Source organism: Mixophyes fleayi, chromosome 5 (genome assembly GCF_038048845.1).
Source record: "Mixophyes fleayi isolate aMixFle1 chromosome 5, aMixFle1.hap1, whole genome shotgun sequence".
Taxonomy (NCBI): Eukaryota; Metazoa; Chordata; class Amphibia; order Anura; family Limnodynastidae; genus Mixophyes; species Mixophyes fleayi.
In genome coordinates, this window is record NC_134406.1 from 180,305,685 (window position 1) to 180,329,611 (window position 23,927).

General features: G+C 41.8%; 1 protein-coding gene across 1 annotated transcript in view; it reads right to left on the bottom strand.

The window, feature by feature from the left end:
- The window catches only part of ATXN1 (ataxin 1), a 224,204-nt gene extending 211,664 nt beyond the window's left edge, over window positions 1-12,540 (bottom strand). The window contains exon 1 of the mRNA XM_075213105.1: window positions 12,299-12,540. The gene's annotated coding sequence lies outside the window, so the exon portion shown is untranslated. The remainder of the gene's footprint in view (window positions 1-12,298) is intronic.
- Between the last annotated feature and the right edge of the window lie 11,387 nt (window positions 12,541-23,927).

The window sequence follows — 23,927 nt, forward strand, 5'->3', positions numbered from 1 at the left end:
GTCTGGACCAAGGGCGGATCTAGACTTTATGTTTAGGGGGAGCGATTTTGCATAATCACGCCCCTCCTTTGCTCTGATTGGCTGGTCTGTGTTAACCCCACCTTCCGCCCGCAATTGGCCCCGCTCCCTCCCGTTGTGGTCGCCGGCTGGGTCCACTCTGATTGGCTGGCCCACATTTAGCCCCGCCCCTCCCATTTTAATCGGCGGCTGGGACCTAGCTTTTTGCTGCTAGGGGGGGCGAATGCCCCGATCGCCCCCCCCTGGATCCGCCACTGAGCAGAGGACGATCGCTTGCTATTTATAGTTGAGTATGTAGGAAGTATATGACCATGGTAAAGATCTGTATTGTGTGTTTACCCTGCAGGCCTGAGGAGGGCAGCAAATCCACGGAGAGAGATGTCAGCACAGGATGCAATTGAAAGAGCTGCTCTCACCATCCAGAGTCATTACCGCAAATACCAACAACATAAGCACCATCAGGGATAGGGCTATACAAATCCTGTACTGGGTGTAACAAAATCAGGGGCGGATCTAGACTCTTGATATACCCGGGGCGATTTTAGGGGGGGGGATTTAGGCCCCACCCCCTTTTTTATTTCTAAGGCTGCCGGCGGCTGCACAGTATGTGCAGGTCCGCTCGGCAGTGGCAGTGTGCTGTCCCGCTGCTCAGATTGTGTTTAAAACACAATCAGAGCAGCCAGGCAGCACACTGTCACTGCTGAACGGACCTGCACAGTGTGCAGCTGTCAGCAGCAAGCCCCTGCTAGGGGGGGGGCGATCGCCCCCCCCCCCCCCCTGGATCCGCCACTGGTCTGGACTAGTACAGGTGTATTAACCAGCGTGTGACATATTAGAGAACAGCAAGAATAATGAGGGTCATTTATTATTTATCAAGCAGTGCGGCAGTAATTTCTCTGCTGTGCTGCTTGGTTATTGCTGGCATTAGCAGAACATTTTACAGTAAATTAAAAATAATCTTCCCTTCAGCCCTGCTACACTATACAGCCCCTGGCGGTATGCAACCCACACACAAGCAAACCCTCTCTGGAGGCATGCTGTACACAGTACTATAGGTTCCCCGGGTGTCGTTGTACCTTTGGAGTAGTAGGACATACTTACTTCGGTGATGTGATAGTAACACCTAGGTGCTGTGCAATCTCCCTGACTTTCTGTCAGTAATTCTGTTCAGTGCTATTTCACATATATGCATCGGGAAAATGGGTTGAATGCATAAAGCTATGCTGTGGTTAATTGCAACTATCAATGTCAGCAGCCTGGAGCAAGGGATTAACACACTGCCTGTAATCACCAACTGCTTAGTGCCAGGACCTAGTGCACTACCTGTATCCACCAATTACCTGGAACTATGAACTAGCACAGTGCCTATAATCACCAACTGCCCTGAGCCAAGAACTAGCACCGTACCTAGAATTAACAATGGCCATGAGCTAGCACAGTATCCACGAGCACGTATTCCCACCAGTATTCCCACCAGTATTCCCACCAGTGTTTCCACTTGCAGGGATTGGGTTTTTTTTTTAACTTGTTTTCCCCATTTTGCCTGGTTTTCCAAGAAAAAACACAGGTCAAGATTAGGAAATCTGGAATTTGAAAGTGGAAACACTGATCCCCACCAACAGTTACAATTGCTAATTCACAGAAGAGTGACATTAGGATGAGAGGCTAAAGAAATAAAACTGGATGGAAGTAGAAATGATTTACAATGAGATGTTAGCAACTGCACATTTAGGTACAAAATTGTACACTGTACAAAAGTGCAAACCCACTGTGCAAATGCTCTTTTTTCACATCACGAGCCATCTTTACACAAATGCCCCTGATTTTGGGGGAAGAGCATGGATTTGGAGGCATGCTTTGAGGAGAGTGAGTTAAGTGCATGATTGCACCTACTTTTGCATTCACATGCAAAAATTAGATTTCATTTTGCAGGACAAGATTATTTAAATTAAATAAAGGGATGAAGAAGGCACATAGAAATAAAGGGACAGATAAGGCACATTTAGGGAAAGTTTTGCATAGTTTTTTAATATCTGCAAAAGCACAGGATTTTTCCACCACCTTGAGATTGGATCCTGTCCTGAACTTTTAATGGGATGAATTTTTCAGTGTAGGTCAATTTTTTGTTGTTTATAGAAGATTAGGGGGGATCCAATTAGCCACGATCTTCCTCTGAACATCCTGGCTGCGTATTTTTCCCAGTACTACGGTACTGCAACATCGCGGGGCAAAGAGAAATCTGAGATGTTGCGGTAACGTGGAGTGATCTTCGCGACCATTCTGGAGGAACTCCGCACATAATCGAACTCCCCCGTTATTGTCTTTGACCAGTAAGAGAGTGCAGTCCTATTGTAGATTGTGCAAATCCAAAAAGATTTGCAATGTTATATAAATAGAAGGAATTCTACAAGACATTAATCAATACAGGGAGAAAGAGAACAACGGAAAGTGCTGCGGACAAATCACTAACTGTTAGGGACAGGTAATGTGTTGTTCTGGGACACTATTTAAATCAAGTCTGCTTTTAATACAGGAAGAGTATTTGTAATCATGTTATCATCAATCGACACACAGGTAATAGGGTTCTATAGAACATGGATATGTTAAGATATATAAAGCCGTAATTCATTCTGTACCAGCTATATCATATCCTCTCCCGGTTCCCTAAGGTAGTATTGCGGGTTTTGAGTGCTACAACATTCTAGGCGGTACTCAATTGACGGTGGGATCGCCGAAAATCCTGCGCTCAAAGAATATTACCGTTAATACGGTAATTACTCCCTGGATTTCAGAGCTGCGAGCTGAAATCCAGCGAGTAAATTACCGTATTAATGGTATTTACGCACAGGATTACCGTATTAACGGTAATATTCTTTGAGCGCGGGATTTTCGGCGATCCCGCCGTCAATTGAATACCCCCCTCTGTGTCCTCTGAGTCATTTTTTAATGTCCAAAGAGCAATTTAAAAATACATTGCTTCTAAACGAGCAGCAGTTCACCTTGTAGCTTTCACAAATACCTACTCGATATAACTTCTAGTTTACATATGCTGTACAGCTATTGGTATTGTTATCTATAGACAAAGATTCATATTTGGCTCTTATAAGCCAGGCCTATTCCAAATACAGCAGCTATCAACGGCATCTACATATGTGTATATTTGTAAATACACAGAGGAAGCATATTTCCTGTGGGCAAAATACCATTGTGTTATCCTGAATGTAAAATGACTGAGAGCATAAGTCAATCTGTAAATAGTTTATTTATAAGAAAATTATAGTTTTAATTTGGCCCTCTATTATATGATAACGCTATGAAATAATATATTCAGGCAACTACAGTATATGAAACCAATTTAATGTTCTTAATTATAGGATATATTTTAATTTGACTTCCAGATTGCTACACATGTATTTTTTAATTGAGATTCATCGTTACCTATATATATATATTGGAAGTTATAAGGAAAATATTCTGTCAATGAATTAATCATAATGACTACAAGTAAACCATTCAGTTTTTGCTTATATTGTTTGTTATTTTTAGGTATTACCTACCTAAGGGTAGTGTCATACTTGTGCCTTGTGTCCTAGTATGTAATAGGCCAGGAACAAACTCTTTGGGCTAGATTTACTAAGCTGCGGGTTTGGAAAAGTGGGGATGTTGCCTATAGCAACCAATCAGATTCTAGCTATCATTTTGTAGAATGTACTAAATAAATGAAAGCTTGAATCTAATTGGTTGCTATAGGCAACATCCCCACTTTTTCAAACCCGCAGCTTAGTAAATCTAGCCCTTTGTCTGTTCCTAATTCCTGCACATAGCAGACAATGTAAATGACATGTTATAGGAATGCAGCCTACTTAAAATACAGTATATTATTGCTAAATATCTTCCAACAACCCAATGTTGGTATCAGTGTATTATTTCAATATCATGGACTGGTCCCTAAATATATTGTTACATATCATTATATTTGACCGAATAAAGTAAATATAAAAGAAAATCATAGCTGTTTTGCCAGTTTCACTCTTCTGTGGATATCACTCCTCCATTGTAGTCTCTAAGTCGCTGAATACATGCTGTGTATTTTTACTGCATGCACAAAGGCATATCAACACAAGGTGTACTAGAGTCCTGTGTCACATTAAACCAAACATCATCTATGGCTGCTAGCCAGATATAAATGCTTCTTAAACTCATAGGAGGTGGCAATACAAACTATGCATCTCTGAGAACATGTCAGTAACAACACTTTTTTTCTGTGTGTTATTTACAACTGACTTTTTTTCTGTACTGAATAAAGATATGTGCAGGATCTGATCCAAAATGATTTCTTATGCTTGAAATATAGCAGTCTGCTGAGTGAGCTGTATGTATCAAAGCGGTCTATTTATGAATGGGTGGGATGCCCTAAATCTGTTGAAAAACTGGAGGTTTCGCTGGATTTAGGCAGTCTCCCCATTTTACAAAACCCCCCAGGTTGGTGAAGGCTGTCACTGGGTATCGCCTGTGGTAGCCATCGCCACGGACCTGCAAATCAAGGAGCTCTTATCAATGGATGGTGGTCAACACAGGAAAAAAAATGCTTTATTATTAAAATTACTCTGATTTCTATTTTATTTTTTTTAAAGTTTTTTTATTCCTTTCTATTTTTTAACTTAATTATTTCCTTTATTCCAAATCTGGAAGCTATGTCCGGGCTTCCAGTCGAATGCGCAAAAGTAAGCCAGCTGATGCATGTACGAACAGACCCTGCCCTGGCCTGGCGAGCAGTAAGACTCCTCTCACAGATGCCAGTCAGTATCGCTGGGGAGCTGAGCACTGATCAGCTATACTGATGATAATTTCTTGATAAATTGTGATCCTGAAGTTATTTTATTGCAATCTGCAATAGTGGGGACACTTGGACCTATAGGTAACATTCCTATAAGACAATCATTCATCAGTATTCTTATTACACCTAATCGATTAGAATGGTAAAATGACTAACCATAACATTACCGTTATTCTTTCAGACACAGGGAATCCATGATTAAGATATGAACACTTTACCATGTGTATGTTCCCATCGGTCTGTCAGAGTTGCATCATGTGACATCAGCCAAATATAACAGTACAGATTCTCAGCTGATAAGAAAAGTCAGGAGTAAGGAGGTTAATAGTGTAAGTGTGGTTCTGTTCATACTACAGGGTAATAGTGTAAGTGTGGTTCTGCCCATACTACAGGGTAATAGTGTAAGTGTGGTTCTGCCCATACTACAGGGTAATAGTTTAAGTGTGGTTCTGCCCATACTACAGGGTAATAGTGTCAGTGTGGTTCTGTCCATACTACAGGGTGATAGTGTCAGTGTGGTTCTGTCCATACTACAGGGTAATAGTGTCAGTGTGGTTCTGTCCATACTACAGGGTAATAGTGTCAGTGTGGTTCTGTCCATACTACAGGGTAATAGTGTCAGTGTGGTTCTGTCCATACTACAGGGTAATAGTGTCAGTGTGGTTCTGTCCATACTACAGGGTAATAGTGTCAGTGTGGTTCTGTCCATACTACAGGGTAATAGTGTAAGTGTGGTTCTGTCCATACTACAGGGTAATAGTGTAAGTGTGGTTCTGCCCATACTACAGGGTAATAGTTTAAGTGTGGTTCTGCCCATACTACAGGGTAATAGTGTCAGTGTGGTTCTGTCCATACTACAGGGTAATAGTGTCAGTGTGGTTCTGTCCATACTACAGGGTAATAGTGTCAGTGTGGTTCTGTTCATACTACAGGGTAATAGTGTAAGTGTGGTTCTGCCCATACTACAGGGTAATAGTGTAAGTGTGGTTCTGCCCATACTACAGGGTAATAGTTTAAGTGTGGTTCTGCCCATACTACAGGGTAATAGTGTCAGTGTGGTTCTGTCCATACTACAGGGTAATAGTGTCAGTGTGGTTCTGTCCATACTACAGGGTAATAGTGTCAGTGTGGTTCTGTCCATACTACAGGGTAATAGTGTCAGTGTGGTTCTGTCCATACTACAGGGTAATAGTGTCAGTGTGGTTCTGTCCATACTACAGGGTAATAGTGTCAGTGTGGTTCTGTCCATACTACAGGGTAATAGTGTCAGTGTGGTTCTGTCCATACTACAGGGTAATAGTGTAAGTGTGGTTCTGTCCATACTACAGGGTAATAGTGTAAGTGTGGTTCTGTCCATACTACAGGGTAATAGTGTAAGTGTGGTTCTGTCCATACTACAGGGTAATAGTGTAAGTGTGCTTCTGTCCATACTACAGGGTAATAGTGTAAGTGTGGTTCTGTCCATACTACAGGGTAATAGTGTCAGTGTGGTTCTGTCCATACTACAGAGTAATAGTGTCAGTGTGGTTCTGTCCATACTACAGGGTGTTCGGAAAGTCACTGTGCACTTTTCATAAAGCAGTGAAAACAGTGGAGAAGTGAAGCAGTGGAGAAGTTGCCCATGGCAACCAATCAACTCCTCCATACAATTTTATAACATGCAAATTAGAAATGTTACCTCAAAGCCATGGGCAACTTCTCCACTACTTCACTTCTCCACTGTTTTCACTGCTTTATGAAAAGTGCACAGTGACTTTCCGAACACCCTGTGTTAAATCCAAACAAAGAACTGTTGTAGGGATAGTAATTTAAGTGTGTGATATAGGCTTACAGAAGTATGGCATATGTTGAGGAGAATCATTAGCTATGTACAGCTGTGCATCCATATAGCGGCCTGCATGCCTACTCTAAATATGTGTTCATAAAGCACATCCTGTTACTAAGTGTATGTCCACCTAAAAACCATGAAGATTCATATCTGGCGTATAGACCACCAGTTACCCAGTCTTTAATATCAGAATTACAAATGAAAATCCCAATACAGAGTATGACAGTACAAAATCAAGTGTCAAGGTGCCTAGTGCTAACTACTGTCTTACATAAATTATAGCCACTCTTTAAGCCTTAGAGACAATTGTGCATATATAATTTTTAAAGCAACCATATGTAATTTGAATTAACATGTCCACAACAGCTATTGAGCTATAAGTTACCCAACCTCAGTGTAATGTGTCAATACAAGATTAAGGTAGTATTTTAGAATTGTATTATTTTCTAAATTTGCAATGTAGAGCTTGTAAGTCAAGAAGTTTTACACAAAGAATGTTAATAAAAATAGACATGACTCCCCACTTCTCATGCTCCACAGTTTAGCTCAGTTATGAAACGGACATATCCAACATATCACACTTGTTTTTATTGCCAGAAAGAAATTTTCCTCTGACACCGACAATAGTTTACATAAATAAAATGGGAGTAAAACTTGTTTTATACTTCAAGCAATATATTTTGAATTGTGCAATAACTCATTTGAGCACATAAATCACTTGCAGGAACATGCAGCCCTCTTATTTGGCAAATAGAAACATAGGGGTTATATTTACTAAACTGTGGGGTTGAAAAAGTGGAGATGTTGCCTATAGCAACCAATCAGATTCCTGCTGTCATTTTGTAGAGTGTACTAAATAAATAACTAGATTCTGATTGGTTGTTATAGGCAACATCTCCACTTTTTTTTTTTATTTGAATGCTTCTATCATATCCCCCTCTTCAGTCTATGCAGCAAGTTATACAAATTGAGGTTCTTTAGGCTTACCTGGTAAGTTTTGCGATATATACCATGCACCATTTTAATAGCCTTTCTTTGTACAATCTCTAACATATGTATGTCCTTCTGGAGATGTGGCCTCCAGAACTGCACAAGAATTCTAAGTGTGGTCTCACCAATGGCCTCCAGAACAGAACACAAAATTCTAGGTGCGGCCTCACCAATGACCTATGACATCACCACCTCTCTCTGCTACTAATTTTACTTCCTATGCAATCTGGCATTAACTGGCCTTCCCTGTTGCTTTGTTACATTGTCTGCTTACCTTTAAGTCATCTGAAATAGTGAGTCCTAGATCCCTTTCCTCTTTATAGCAAATAGTTGCTATTTTTGTGTCCTGAATACTATATTCAGCCTATATATTGTTGAGAACCAAGCATGATTTTGTATTTTTGGGCCTTCATTCTTGACCATTCCTCTAGGATCTACTTAGATCATCGATCATGTTTGCACTTTATGACACTATGCAGTAATTCAGGTAGTGCTTACAATGTTACAGAACAATAACCAGAAGTAGGGTGGCAGGATACAAAGTGGTCATCTCCCCTCCGGCCTATCCTATCGTAGCGGACAAAGTAAGCCCGGACAAGCAACTATGTTCAGCTAGAGCGCTACAGCCTTTACACCACCTATGGCTATGATATACACATGGGCAGCACGGTGGCTAAGGGGTTAGCACTTCTGCCTCACAGCGCTGGGGTCATGAGTTCAATTCCCAACCATGGCCTTATCTGTGTGGAGTTTGTATGTTCTCTTCGTGTTTGTGTGGGTTTCCTCCGGGTGCTCCGGTTTCCTCCCACACTCCAAAAACATACTGGTCGTTTAATTGGCTGCTATTGTCTGTCTTTCTCTCTCTCCCTTTGTGTGTTTATGTTAGGGAATTTAGACTGTAAGCTCTAATGGGGCAGGGACTGATGTGAATGAGTTCTCTGTACAGCGCTGCGGAATCAGTGGCGCTATATAAATAAGTGATGATGATGATGATGCACCTGGATGAAGTGAGTCAGAGGGAATACAGTAACTGTTTATTTCAACTAATTTTGCTAAGAAAACAGTAGGATTAGTATTGCTGACCAAACCTGATTTGATGAAATGTTCTGGTCTTCTAATCTTCCAAGTAGAAATGAAAGCCACATATATTATTTTCAACCAAACATGCCATAGTAATATGTGTGATACTTTTACTTACAATATACACATTGACTCGATATAGAATGATAGTAACTTTTAAATATGATGTGTATGTGAATGTAACAAGGTGCCTTTAAGAGTCTTTTTTTAATACATCCCATTTCAGTGGTAAGCTCTTGAAGGGGGTATTGGCAACATCATGAGGAAAGCACACAAGCTTTTATTCATCAATGTGTCATTGGTGTTAAGGGAAATATTTAAATTAACTGTTTTTAAAAAATGTCCTCTATATATTGCAGTACAGAAGTATATATTAAAGATAGCAAGTAGTGAGCTGATATTTTAGTTTAAGTTAAGGAACTGTTTGTGCAAGTTAAGTTCAAGGTTTTTTGTTTGGGGGGGGGGGGGTGAATTAATGGGCCACTCAATTATATAATCATTAGACCCCTATAAAAATGTATTGTAACACTGCTATAGAAACTAGGGCACTACAGTATATTGTCTACCTTGGATTATTGTAGCTTATCTAGACACACAGTAATATCAAGTGATAAAGAAAACGCATACTGATAATTAAGTGACGAATGTGAGAAAAAGTAACACATTTGATGCCCATACAGCTTGCATTGCCTATATAAGAGTGTACAGACATATTGCATTTGCTGCAGCCCCTTGTGGCAGAATACTACCTAAAGGCAAATGTTCGGATAATGTATAATTGTATAAAAATCATTATATAAAGCTAGTTACACAGATAAATTATCTCTGAGCCATACGCTTCAATATATAATGTTTATGAATCAGACACTGGGAGATGTAGAGTTAACCAGTAATAGAATCACACAGCAAGAGGTCGCTGGGCAGGACTGACAGATTCTTTTAGCTTGTGGACCCCGGTCTCATTTCTAGGAACAGGTTCACATATACAAGAACTCCTTTTTCTTTGTAGAAGGCTTTGGGCCCACCCTACAGCAAGGCCTGTTTCCTGGGAAACCATGGAAACCCCCCATAGTGTTGGCAGTGACACTGTTATATGAACAGGGTTCAGCAGCTTTCAAAGCAGTAGCTTTTAAACTGTACTACTTACGCACTGGAGAAAAAAAAAATCATGTGCATAAACAAAATGGCATATCTTATCATGCTAATGTGAGCAGCTTCTGCATAGATCAGTGCAAATTCTTGCACAATTTGCAAATTCAGCAGCAAAGATTTCATTAAACTACATTTTTATTTTTACAATACGATATTACGATATAATGAATTCGGTGTTATGTGTTAACCCTTTAATGCTTTAAAGCAAAGTAAAGTACAAGAAGCTAGCAAAATTAGAACATTTACCTTGGATATAGGTTACATTTTAGACGCTTGTCTTAGCACAGGCGTTTAGTCAATGGCTGACAGAAGCCCTAAGGGATTCGAATGGGCTTGACAATTTCATCCACACGCTTGTTTCACAAAATCTGCTTATTCTTCTACACGTCTGTCCTTGCAAAGCTAGGCAGCATTTCCCCTAGCTGAGCTTTCCCCGAGGCCCTGTCTCCTTTCACACACACACACACCGCATCCTCCTCCCAGCTACGCCTGACTCACTGTACTCACCCACTGGGGAGGAGGGTTCTTTACACTACACTACACACACACACAGCTCTTTCACTATGCTTACTCACTGAGCTTCATGTCCATACTATACAGACAGTTGTAAAACCAGACCAACATTCTACACAGACACCTTGCATGTTGCTTGGACTCTTGCATACAAATCTATTGTTAAGGCTAATAATGGTTTTGCTTTACTTTCAGACAGTGATCTACAGCTCCTTATATTTGCATTATTTATACAGTGTACTGGTTATATATTTGTCAGGTTATTGAGTTTCAGTTACCAAGTTGCTCATTTTTCTTTATCTTGATAATACTAAAACAATCTAACATAATTATGACTCTTTTCTGTATAATATAAATATAAACACACTTCTTCAGCAACGATAATGTCCACCCGTTTTTCATCTTTAAATTTAGCTTTTATGAATTGACCATGCAAAACAGTCATCTGGCTATTGAAAAAACCCCAAACATGCCTGTACAGACAATAGGCTATATAGCGTAGATACATAATTCACTCTACACGGTCCTGCAAAGACATAGTGCATTCAACTTCTAGGAAACTATTTCAGGATCATTCATATATATTTTACAAAGATCAGTAACTCCATCTAAAAAGTAATTCCGGGAGGACAGAGCAGGATCGTACTGTTCTCCAGGAGGGCAGGTTGGAAGCACTGAATGCAGAGACCAGAATAGTGGGGTGGAGCAGTCAGCTTCCAACTGTTCCAGGCCGGACTTCTTATCAATCTGAATTATTAGGCCCTTTGTTTAGAAATGGGACACTGATTTCTAATCTCACACACACAAATAACTGGTTATAGCCTTCCCCACCTTTTACATGTAGTACATAATATGTAATAAATGTTCCTTACTGAAGTCATAGGCAATAGTTAAGAGCACTGACAATTTGGGCCTACTAATGTGGACTCAAGTGGTCACTTATGAATAGTTTAAACATATAAAACAAAGACTACAGACTCGTGACTGGTAAAATGGCGATACTGTACGTGATACAAAACTTGTCAGTCTCTTTAATATGATCTTGGCTGAGAGACTCATTTTTGATCACACAATGACAGCGCCTGTGGGCAAGCTAAGTAGTAGATCTACTGTTTAAATAAAACAACTGGTAAACATGAAATCAGGCACATATAACACAGACGTTTCAGTCAGTCTTTTTGCTGTTTTTGATTCAGATTGTGTTTTCAGTGGCCATCAACATTAAAATGACCTAACGTTAATAGTAGGATAATATTAAGATTAAAGCTGCCTGTGCTCAGTAGTCTGGAACCAGGTGGTCTCCATACAGGAGAAGCAGACTGATAGATGAGACAGCAGGAGGAGGGGATTGACAGAGGTGACATAAACGTGCAGTCTCCTCTCTCGTACACATACACACATAGGCTCTCCCCTTGTAGAGTCTTTTCAGCACCCCATGGTGAAAGCGGCAATTGCACACACCGTGCCCCTACTACTAGGCAGCGTCAAACTGCTCTTTTACTCCACAACACTACAGGTACCTCCAGCTCAGAAAGGGTTAATGTACAATGACAGGGCCCATCACAGCCACAAAAAGAATAGACATCATTACCTAATTAACAAGATGTGCTTGTCCAGCCTTGTTAGGAACTATTTTGAATCAATCTTGGAGACTGAGTGAGGGGGAAAAAAAAAAGGAAAAAGAACATGTCTGTACCTCCTGATGATTACAGTTTTCTGCTGCTTGTCTTTCAGAGCAGGAAGGGAAAGCCCAGCTTATGATCTCTCTGGTTGTATTGTATATAAATATCCACATGAATACGTATGCATGCATACGTCTTGTCTGCTGCGATTTCCACATTCGACAAAGAACAGCAAAGAGGAAAATAAAATCGACTTACTGTAAAGTGCAGTAGAGAGGTTGTTGGTTGAAGAGGGTGTCTTGAGCTGTTGCGTTTTTTTGTATTTTTTTTACTCTGCCCCCCCTCGCATAGGTCTTGTATGTCTCCTCTACTGTAGTAGAAATGATGTCTGCAGTACAGCTCTCTCTCCCTCTCTCTCTTCAGTATGTAAATGTGTAATAGAAGCCAAATATGGAGCAGTTGGCTGCCTCTGCAACAGCTCAAGGATCCTACTTCATGCAAAAGGGAGGAAAAGGGGGGGGGGGAGTGTGTGGAGGCAAGGCAACACTTTGGCAGACAGCCAAGGCAGCCACACAGATTATTGCATACGCACAACAGAGCTGGGGCGGTCTCACTTAACCCTTTCTTCTTTAGCACTCCACTAGTCTGGCATACATTAGTTTCAAATCCATGCTTTGTTGTATTGTCTCTATTTTAAATAAACCTCTGTGGGCTTAATCAATCTCCACACTATGTCTGTGTATATATATATATATATATATATATATATATATATATATATATATATATATATGTATAATAAAAAGTAGTAATAAACAGGAAGGAAAGGAAAAAGTTGAAATATAAGGAAAGTTTGTAAGTGCATGCATTTGATTACAGCAGGGTGTGTGCTTCTGTTGGAAAGAGAAAGGGGTGGAGGAGAGTCATAGAGTAGGAATTATGAGTACAAACCAAGCTCAATGTCCACTGGGATGAATAGTGCGTGTCAGCGTCATTTAGGAAATCGCAATGAGTTTAACCATTTTGGAGCCAGTGAGGTCACACAAGGCATTGCACCACAAACAATGGCAATGACATATAGCCCTGTTTAAAGATACCCCAATGCAGTTATTTATGTCACCTGCAATTAAGCTATACACAGCTCATAATACCAGACAGCTATAGATTATCTAAATGGCTGCCAAGAGAAAATGAACAACGTAGGGTGTTTTATTTTTTGTGTCAATATGCATTCTGAGTTGGATTACTTAACAGTCATTTGGATCCTTAAAGTTAGGAAAGGAAACTGCCCTGAATGTAAAAATAGTACTTGTGACCCACGTGAAAAACTCAATTCGACCTTCCTCTTGGTGTGATGTGAATGTGTTATATTAACACATTGCAGTAGCTGTAATTGACCCTATTCATGGTGTGCTTTGCAGCTTAATACAGGTAACTCTAGTTATAGTGTTGCATTAATCAGGAATGCACATTACAGCTCTTGTTTATTCGACTTCTTGTGCTTTTTCTATTGATTTGCAATGCAAGGATGTGTTAGGTGCTTGTGGGATATGGGAGGGTAAACACAAGGAAATTTATGTACAACTTCTGGCTAAACATTGATCCTGGCCTGCGATATTGTGGAAGCATATTTCAAGACTCCTGTATCCAGTAACTGTACTAGAATGTAGGCGTCTACATAAAATTGTCAGTTAAAAAAAATAAATCTATTATGTTGAAATATTGTACATGTAATCTTTTTTTGATGCAAGTTTATCAAAAGGTTTTATAATTTATATGCTTTACCTTTCCCATTAAGCAGTTTTGTTTATTTTCTTGGCCGTCTTCATGTATGACATCATCAAAAGTGTTTTGTCCCACCTCCTCGGCAATAGTCATGGTTGTAGATTGTCTATGCCTGTCAGCTGACAGCTTGTCAGAAACCACAGCAAGCAGTGTGAAACTGTTGCTGATTCAGTGGGAGAGCTGTGCAGCCAATCACCACACAGATGTCCCAAATAAATCCTCCCCCAGCCTTGTCAATCAAGTAGGACACGGCTCTCAATGTCTAGAAGTATGACAATTGTTTTTTTAAGAATAAAGGTGCCTAATCTGAAAACATATAGCAATCAACTAAACTGTGCCACACCAGAGCCGCTTGCAAAGCATAAAATAACACTATACACAAAACCAAACCAGATTTATTAAAACTCCATGTTAGAGACACTTTTTTTAAAAAGTAGTTTATAGGTAATGCACACTATCTTATGTCAGTATATTTAGCCTGCAATGATCTTCCTCTAATTTAGTCTTTCTCACTGTAGGTACTATACACTAGAACAAATCCACGTTCTGTATTAATAATTCTATGTAATAGGTTAAATATGATTTGTAAACAGGTAAATAAGTAGTAAGAAAAATCTGCTGGAACCAAGTAAATGACTTATGGTGAGGTAAGGACTTTGACAGATACCTGGCAAAATTCAGTGAGCAACTAATACATTTTTTTTTTAAAATAAATAGGTATGTTCTTATATCATTAGAAATGTAAACCACGGCCGTTAATGCTCTATATCAAAATATCAAAAGTAATCAAGTAGGAGGTAGGGGAAAACTGCAAAGGAACAGTGTCTGCAGAGCTCGGATATCTGGGATCCCTGAACTTCAGGATGTGGTGGAAATCGGCATGTGACATGCATTGGTCCAGTGCTCCAGAAAAGAGGATCTCAAAGGGCCAGAGAAATAGAAGAGTGTTAAATGTTGACTTGTCATCATCATCATTTATTTATTTATATAGCGCCATTAATTCCTCAGCGCTGTACAGAGAACTCACTCACATCAGTCCCTGCCCCAATAGAGCTTACAGTCAAAATTCCCTAACATACACACAGACTAGGGTCAATTTGATAGCAGCCAATTAACCTACCAGTATGTTTTTGGAGTGTGGGAGGAAACTGGAGCAACTGGAGGAAACCCACACAAACACAGGGAGAACATACAAACTCCACACAGATAAGGCCATGGTTGAGAATCTAACTCATGACCCCAGTGCTGTGAGGCAGAAGGGCTAATCACTACGCCACTTATATAAAAGAATATACACAAATAGACATAAGTCCCCCATACCTTGACAAAATGTGACATATTTGACATTCCTTTTACATTTCTCCTACCGATGAGGCCAAGCTAATTTTTTCTTTTGCCACTTCAAACAACAGCTGACTGCAGTGTCCTTTAGTGTACATGACCTCAGAGGTTTAGCCGATGTTTCTCATTTGCTTTAGCTACACTTTTTAATTTGCATGAAACGGAACCATAAAATGGGATCTTAGGTCTCAAGTGCCTTAAAAACTGTCAATTGGAGCAATGCAGGGTGAATACTTGACAGAGTATTTTTTCTGTGTATGCTCCATCAAGCCTTCACCCTGTATTGCCCCAAGTAAACTATAAGGATTCAAAATGCCTTTTTAAATTTCTATTTGAACGGAATCCTGTTCTTTACAATGCAAGGTGAATGGAGGAGCAAATGAGGCTAAAGATGTGTGTGCTTGCACACCCATGTGATTACTTACAGGAAGTAAGTTCATACTTGCCGACTTTATTATTATTATTATTATTAATATTTATTTATAAGGCGCCACAAGGCATCCGCAGCGCCGTACAGAGACAAACAAAATTACAATACAATGGGAGACAGCACAGTACAGTAAACACAGCAACTCAGTAAGCTCAATGCACAGCTAGAGAGGGTGGGGAAGGGGGAGGGAGGATCCGCAAACGACGGGGCCCAAGAAGGAGGGCGCGGAAGACAGGAAGACCCCCAGGGGGGAGGAGGGAGCGAGAGTGGACGTGGGGTGGAGGACTCTCGAGGAGGAGGGCTAAGTAGCTGGAGAGCAGAGTTAGAAGTGGTGGAAACAGGAGGAGAGATGGCCCTGCTCAGAGGAGCGTACAATCTAAGGGGAGGGGTGGACAGACAGAGAGACGCAGGGGAGAGAGAAACCAGACTGGAGAGGATCAAGGAGGGAGTATTCAGAAAGGTAGGAGGTGAGACGGCTGCAGACGAGCCTCTCGAGAATTTTGGAGGCAAAAGGGAGAAGAGATATGGGGCGATAGTTCGAGAGAGAAGTGGGGTCGAGATTAGGTTTCTTAAGAATGGGGGATACGAGAGCATGTTTGAAGGAGGAGGGGAAGATGCCAGTGGAGAGGGAGAGATTAAAGAGGTGAGCGAGGTGGGAGCAGGTGGTGGGGGAAAGGGAGCGAAGAAGGTGGGAGGGGATGGGATCCATGGGACAGGTAGTGGGGGGGGAGGATGAAATGAGAGAGTGGACTTCCTCGCCGGTGGTGGGACGGAAAGAGTGGAGGAAAAGGTGGTTGGGGGGGGAGGACAGAAGAGTGGGAGGGGTAGAAAAGAGAGTGGAGGAGGAGATTTCAAGTCGGATGGCCTCGATTTTAGAGGAGAAGAAGGAGGCGAAATCGGAGGCAGTCAGGGAGGAGGGAGGGGGGGGAGGGGAGGGGGCCAAGAGAGTGCTGAAGGTGGCAAAGAGGCGGCGGGGCTTAGAGGACTGGGAAGAGATGAGGGATTTAAAGAAAGATTGTTTAGCGAGTGAGAGGGCAGAGCTGTAGGATGAAAGGATGAATTTAAAGTGGAGGAAGTCAGCCAGGGAGCGGGATTTTCTCCAGTGACGTTCTGCGGAACGGGAGCATTTTTGGAGGAAGCGGGTAAATTTGGAGTGCCAGGGTTGGGGTTTGGAGCAGCGGGGGTGGACGGAGTGGGCAGGGGCGACCGCGTCCAGAGCGGAGGTGAGGGTGTGATTGTAGAGGGAGACCGCCTGGTTGGGGCAGGCCTGGGAGGAAAGGGGAGAAAGAAGGGTATCGAGAGAGGAGGACAGAGAGGCAGGGTCAAGAGCGTCGAGGTTGCGTATGGACAGAGTAGGTTTGGGCAGGGGGAGGGGAGCAGGAGAAGAGGAGAGAGAGAAGGAGAGGAGATGGTGGTCGGATAGAGGAAAGGGAGAGATGGAGAAGTCGGAGAGATTACATAGGTAGGAGAAGACAAGATCAAGGGAGTGACCAAGGCAGTGGGTAGAGGAGGAGGTCCATTGGGTGAGACCAAGGGAGGAAGAGAGGGTGAGCAGTTTGCTGGAAGCAGGGTAGGTGGGGTTGTCGATGGGGATGTTAAAGTCACCGAGAATGATCGAGGGGAGATCGGAGGAGAGGTAGTGAGGAAGCCAGCTAGCAAAGTTGTCAAGGAAGAGGGAGGTGGGGCCAGGGGGGCGGTAGATGACAGTGACGTGGAGATGGATGGGGAAGAAGAGGCGGATGGAGTGAGCTTCAAAAGAGGAGAAGGAGAGGGAGGGTTCAGGGGGAATGACACGAAAAGTACAGGTGGAGGAGAGGAGGAGGCCAACTCCACCGCCTGGACGGGCACCAGGCCTGGCGGAGTGGGTGAAGGAGAGGCCACCATAGGAGAGGGCAGCGGGGGAAGTAGTATCAGAATCGGAGAGCCAGGTTTCAGACTTTAGAAGTCTCCCCAGAGGGGAGGTGCAGAGGGAGCGTAGTGCCACAAATTGCGTCATTTTGTCATTGTCCCCACTGCGAAATACAGTGATTGCATCATCATGCTGTGGCGGTGGGACACTAGGAATTGGGCAGAATCCAGAACAAAGGACTGCTCTCCCAGGAGTCCTAGAGAACTACCCGAAATTTCATTAATTCTTAAATTTAGGTCCACCATATCATTTTGCAAAGTGCTCCTGATTCTAACAAGATTTCGTGGATATTTTCTGAGGCAGTAGTGTGTAGTTGTTCCTTAGCTTTCAGTGAAATCCAAGACTGGCTTATTACCAATTTGCATTAAGAACTCATTAAGTTTATTTGATTTTGACAATGTTGCAGCAGTCATTTAATTAACATAGAGAAGTATAATGACTGTTATATGTCATGTTTAAGAATGAATAGGTCATCATATTCTTCTTACTAAAATGCAATGTTATCATAACAAGTCTAGTTATGGCATCATTCATCCTAGGTCCACTTTCTACACTGGGGATAGTAAATTAACTATCTTGGGGGGGGGAGTCGTTCCAGCTTCATTAGAATGATGTGAGGCTCTGACAATTATAAACTTTTCTGCAGTGCAGTAAGGGTGAGGTAGACCGAAATATGAAGAATTACCTTCCCATAGAAATTGGCATTGTTCAACCGGACTTCTGCCTGAGAAGACTCCACCTTGCAGATGTGTATACCCACTATCACTTCCCAAGACCCAAGCCATGTGTGCTTATATCCAAGAGAATTTGTATTGAGTTTTCATTCGAAAATCTTCCTCTCCAGGAAGTGCCGGCTTCTTTTTCCTTAAAAATCTAGAATCTAGAAGCTTTGTTCTTGTCTTTGTTCAGTCTTCGTTCCTGTATTGACTATAGGGCTTGAATGAAATTACCATCAAGAACAAATACCCTATACCTTCAATCATGGAACCATATGACCGTTGACCATATAAAAGTAGGACCATCTTTTCCAAATTAGATTGCAGGGGCGCTTACAATCCAATATCCCTCACCCCCACCCCAAAAAAGGAGATAAGATTAATACCAGGGATGGTCATTACAAGTATCTAGTAATGCCTTTTGGATTGTTATGCTCCAGATATCATCCTGAGTATTATTAATTAAATATTTTGTCATGTACTCTATTCATTTGTCATTGTATATTTAGATGACATCCTGATAATCTCCCAGGATATTGAGTGTCACATGCATCATGTTAAGGAGGTCCTTAAACATTTCCGAAGGTACCAATTTTTCTTTAAATTGTAGAGGTGACTTTTTTGAGCATGTCCTTTTCCATTTTGAGCATTCCTTTTCTTGGCTACATAATTTCTGGATTTGGTCTCTAAATGGATCCTGACAAGGTCAAAACAAAGGTTGGCCAGCGCTTTCTGGGATTCTCCAATTATTACCACCAGTTTATGAAAAACTTCTATTCTCTGTTTGCACCTATCATGGCCTTAATGCGGAAATCAACTAATCCAAGAAATTGGTCGTATGAGGCATCTCTAATCTTAAATCAGTCAAAGAAAGCATTTGCCTCTGCTCCCATCTTAAAGCAATCTGATATTTCTCATCCCTTCATTCTTGAAGTTAATGTGTTGATTATTGGTGTAGGTGCCATAATCTCACAGCAAGCTCCCTCAGAGAAACTTCACCCTAGTGGATTCTTCTCTCAAAAGTTGCAAATTACTGAAAAGGAACTACGGTATTGAGGACAGAGAACTTCTCCCCTTTAAATTGTCTTTAGAAAAATGAAGGCATTAAGCTTAATTTCTTCACAGCATACCACCTGCAATCCAATGGGCAAACAGAGAGGATTAATCAAGAATTAGAAATGTTTTTAAGGTTGAACATTTCTTTTAACCAAGATTACTGGTCCCTGGGCAGGATTTGCTCATAACAATCAGTCTCATGAATCTATTTCCATGTCATCTTTTTTTATTTTAAATTGTTATCATTTCAGCTTCCTTGGTTCTGCGGATGATACACACTATCAGTCTCTACATTGGTTGCCTGTTTTCCAACAAATCCAATTTAAAATTCTTCTACTAACATACAAGACTATCAACAAAATTGCATCTCCTCACTTGTCTCAAAATATCTCCCAACTCGACATCTCCATTCTGCACGAGATTTGCGTCTCTCTTCCACTCTCATCACATCCTCCCATTCCCGGTTACAGGACTGTTATTGGGCTGCAACCACTTTGTGGAATTCCCTCCCTCGCACAGTAAGACTTTCCTCTAAACTTCAAACCTTCAAGCATTCTCTGAAAACCCACCTCTTCAGACAAGCTTATGATATTCCTCAACCACCATCTTAATCTCCCTAGGTTACCCTATTACCACTCTCTACACAAGATAATAACCCTTTAACCAACATTGCTGTGTGCTTGATCATATGGCCTACTCAATACTTTTTACCTTTGCATTCTAGCTGAAAAATGTGCAATATGATGTAGCACTTACCCGTGTGTATCAAACTACCATTGTCCCATAGATTGTAAGCTTGCGAGCAGGGCCCTCTTACCTCTCTATATTCATTACCCAGTATTGTTTTATTACTGTTTGTTCCCAATTTTAAAGCACTACAAAATTTGCTAGTGCTATATAAATAAATGTTGATGATAATGATGGTTTGTCAGATCTTCCATTATCTGAAGTTCCTTCAGTTGAGTCTCTCTCTCAGGACTTTTCTAATATCTGGTCTGAAGTCAGAGTATATAACCACGGCATGTCTTTGCTACAGAGCCACTGCCAATAAGAGAAGATATGTGGTTCTCAAGTTGGTTTCTGGTGATAAGTTTTGGCCTTCAATATGGAATCTCCACCCATGAGTGTCTAGTATGAAGTTTGTTCCCAATTTAAGAGGACCATTCAATATTCTGAAAATGAATAGTCCTATGGCCTTTCGGTTAGAACTTTAGGTCAGCAATTACCTCCTACTCATTCCAAATGTGTTTCACAGTTTATTGTTGAAACCTTTTTCATTAACTGCATGTCCTCCTTCATTTCTCCTCCATCCTGCATCCGACAGGGACAAGAGGAGTATGAGCTCAATAAAATCCTTGATTCGTAAGTATCCAAACATGTTTTACAATTTCTCCTTGATTGGAAGGGGTTAAGACGTTAAGAGTGCACCAAAGTCAAGACATCTGATATCATTATTTCCTACCTTCTTAATATTTTCAAAAAATAAAACCAAATCTTATTAAACCTTTTTTAGGGTGTTCAGCGTGCATCTGTATAAGGGGGGTACTGTTTCTCACTTGAAACAGCAGAAACACCACCATACTGCTCTCCCACTATTTTTAGTTGCAGGCAAATGACTGTCGATGTCATCAGCCCACCAAATTCAATTTGGATGCTGATATTTAAAGTTAACTCTGAACACTTCTTAATGCCAAATTATTGGCTTCATCTGACCTCCAATAGTCAGACCATTCTTCTTCAGTGCTCTCTGTGTTTGGACCATGCTCCATGCTTTTTCACCATACATCACACTCCTGCAGTGAATCTCAAACTTCCTTGCAGGATCCCTGATGAATAAAAGGAGTTTGTTAGACTCTAAGGGCTAGATTTACTAAGCTGCGGGTTTGAAAAAGTGGGGATGTTGCCTATAGTAACCAATCACATTCTAGCTATCATTTTGTAGAAGGTACTAAATAAATGAAAGCTAGAATCTGATTGGTTGCTATAGGCAACATCCCCACTTTTTCAAACTCGCAGCTTAGTAAATCTAGCCCTAAGCCTCTATTCTGCCAGTGCTAATCTTGGTTGATGCAAAGAAGCCACCATTTTCTGACCCCTGTTTATGACAGTCAAAGAGATAATGAGCGGAAATTAGTATAGAACACAAGCCATAGTTGTAGGATTGGAGACTGTAAATAGTTGGAGAACTAGCAAAGGTTCAGTGCTTGTTTCTAAACATATTAGTGCTGTAATCCAACTTTGTTCCTGCAAAACTAGATGAGAGTTAAAGATGTTTATGGACAGCAAATCAGTTGTTGCTCCCCAGCCCTGACTACTGCTTAGCAGAAGTGCTGAAATATGAGTTGCAATCAGGTGTTGTTCCTTAGCCTGGATTGCAGAAATGTGCTTTGCAATCAGGTGTTTGCTCCTCAGCTGTTTGCTGTTACCAGCAAGTGCTGACATGTGCATTGCAAAGTGTTGTTTAATTCCAGAAGCTGATGACACTTGTGTTTCTAGTGCTGCTACCTGTCAAGAATCACCGGTGTAGCATCAATTCCTTATTGTACCCCCCTAACGAAGAAGACTGGTGCAAACCTTTGTGTTTTTTGGGGTAGTGCAAAAAAATTGAAGGTGCTAGGTCATCTGTAGTCTTGATCCATGTTCAGTTTTCATGGGTCAAGTGCAGTGATCCCTTTCAGAGCCTTACAGAACAACCTCCAAAACTAAGTGTAACTCCACAAACTTGACTCTCCAGCCTGAAACAACCTCCATCTCTTGAACTTGTGGGAGAGTTGTAGAAGCGGTGGGAATTTCTTCTGGGCTGTGAAGCGGTCTTGTTTTAGTGATCAATGACCACCAGAACTGGGGAGGTCAGACATGATGAACATGTGATTCCAATTGTATGGAATTGGTAGACCAAAAATTGTGAGTGTGAAGCACCTTGGTGAGGACACAGGTGGTGCAAAAGGATATAAAGATAGCCACATCATTCCATGGATTAACCAAATTCATAAATTAAGAGATCTATGAATTTCCAGATGTCAATTCATGGTGTTGTGTCCCCAGTGTAGAAACTATTATTGTCATCACACAAAAGTCCCCTTGAAGCGTGGCATAGGGATTAGTTTGTGATGGCCACTCAAAAATAAGATGCTGGGAAAAAATGCCTCTCACTCAGAAGCTTTCAGTGTGAACTGCTGTGAGAGGGCGACGACTTTCACATTATTGCATCCAGGGTGATAGATAATAACAAAATAAAAATGTGCCAGGAAAAGTGTCCTCTGTGCCAGTAAGAGTCATGATGAAGACCAGCAGCTCAAAGTATTCCTCATACTGGTTGAGCTTGGTGGATGTGAATGTTTGAAGAAGAAGGTGCAGGAGTGAAGGATGTTCTCATTATCTGTTTCGGACCAGACAGATTCTATGCCAGCTTCAGATTGTCACACACCAGGCTCTCAGGTCCACTTACTTACTCCTTTTCTGTCTATCTAAGCTGTCCGTGCGGTCCACTGGCTTTGCTGGTCTCAAATATCTCTGCAGGAGGTTGCCCAGTCCGTCTCCACTCCAGAGATCCCTCCAAAACCAGTTCCTGGGCGCTATCATCTTGGATCTAGTTGCCTGATCCATCTCAGCTAGTCAGAGTGCTGCTTCAGCCCAGCTAACCACAGTCTCCAATTAGGTGACAACAACTAGTATACAATTACTTCCTGGAGCCCTTACCTGTTGCCAGTGGAACGTTGGTTCTCCAGACACCAACCTGGTTCCCAGCAGTCTGCAGTCTTCTCTGATTACTTCTGCTCAGACAGTGCAGTCTGCATTCCGGTCTTAGTCCGGTCCAGCATTCTGGTCTCAATCCGCTCCAGCATTCCGGTCTCAATCCGGTCCAGCATTCCGGGTCAAATCTGGTCCAGCATTCCAGGTCCAGTCCGGTCCAGCATTGCAGGTCCAGTCCGGTCCAGCAGTGGGGTCTAGCAATCCAGTCCGGTCTAGCAGTCGGGTTTCAGTCCAGCCAAGCAATTCGGTTCCTGCCTGGACTCCTCTGCTAGTCTAATCACCAGTCCTTTTACTAACATGCAAAGGAACATAATTAGGCCACCTAGCTTTGTGTACATAGCTGTCAGGCGCCGTACCTACACGTCTGATCAGCGATGGGCGCCTTCCTTTCCCGCTGCCCCATCGCGTCCCATTGCTAGGCAATGGGCTCCCGGTTGCTTGGCGTTCAGCTGTTCTGTGGCCCTATTCATTGCGACCAGTGAGAATTTTTCTTCTTCTGGTGTCATTCTGGTGCCAGAGTATCAAGGTCCCCTTATGCTTCAGTGTTCCTGTTTGATTTCTTGCATCCTGACTGACCCATCGCTTCTAGATTTGGCTTTTCCTGACCTCTCTTTTGGTTCTCACTTTGGCATATACAGATTTCCTGGCTTGACCCGCGGCTTTCTGACCACGCTGCGGTTTGACCCTTGTGCACCATTCTGCTTGCACGGCCTGATGTCGGATTGCGCAACCACATTTGTTCACCTACTATTTCACTTCACTGGTGGCTAACTAGGAGGGCCGCGACCTGTGCGTCTTCTGCAGCAAACTCCCTTGCGGGGGTCCCTGGCGAAGACCAGAGATGCATTTTGACTCTGTGCCTTCTTGTTTAGCAGCGCAAATACCAGTAAGTCAGCC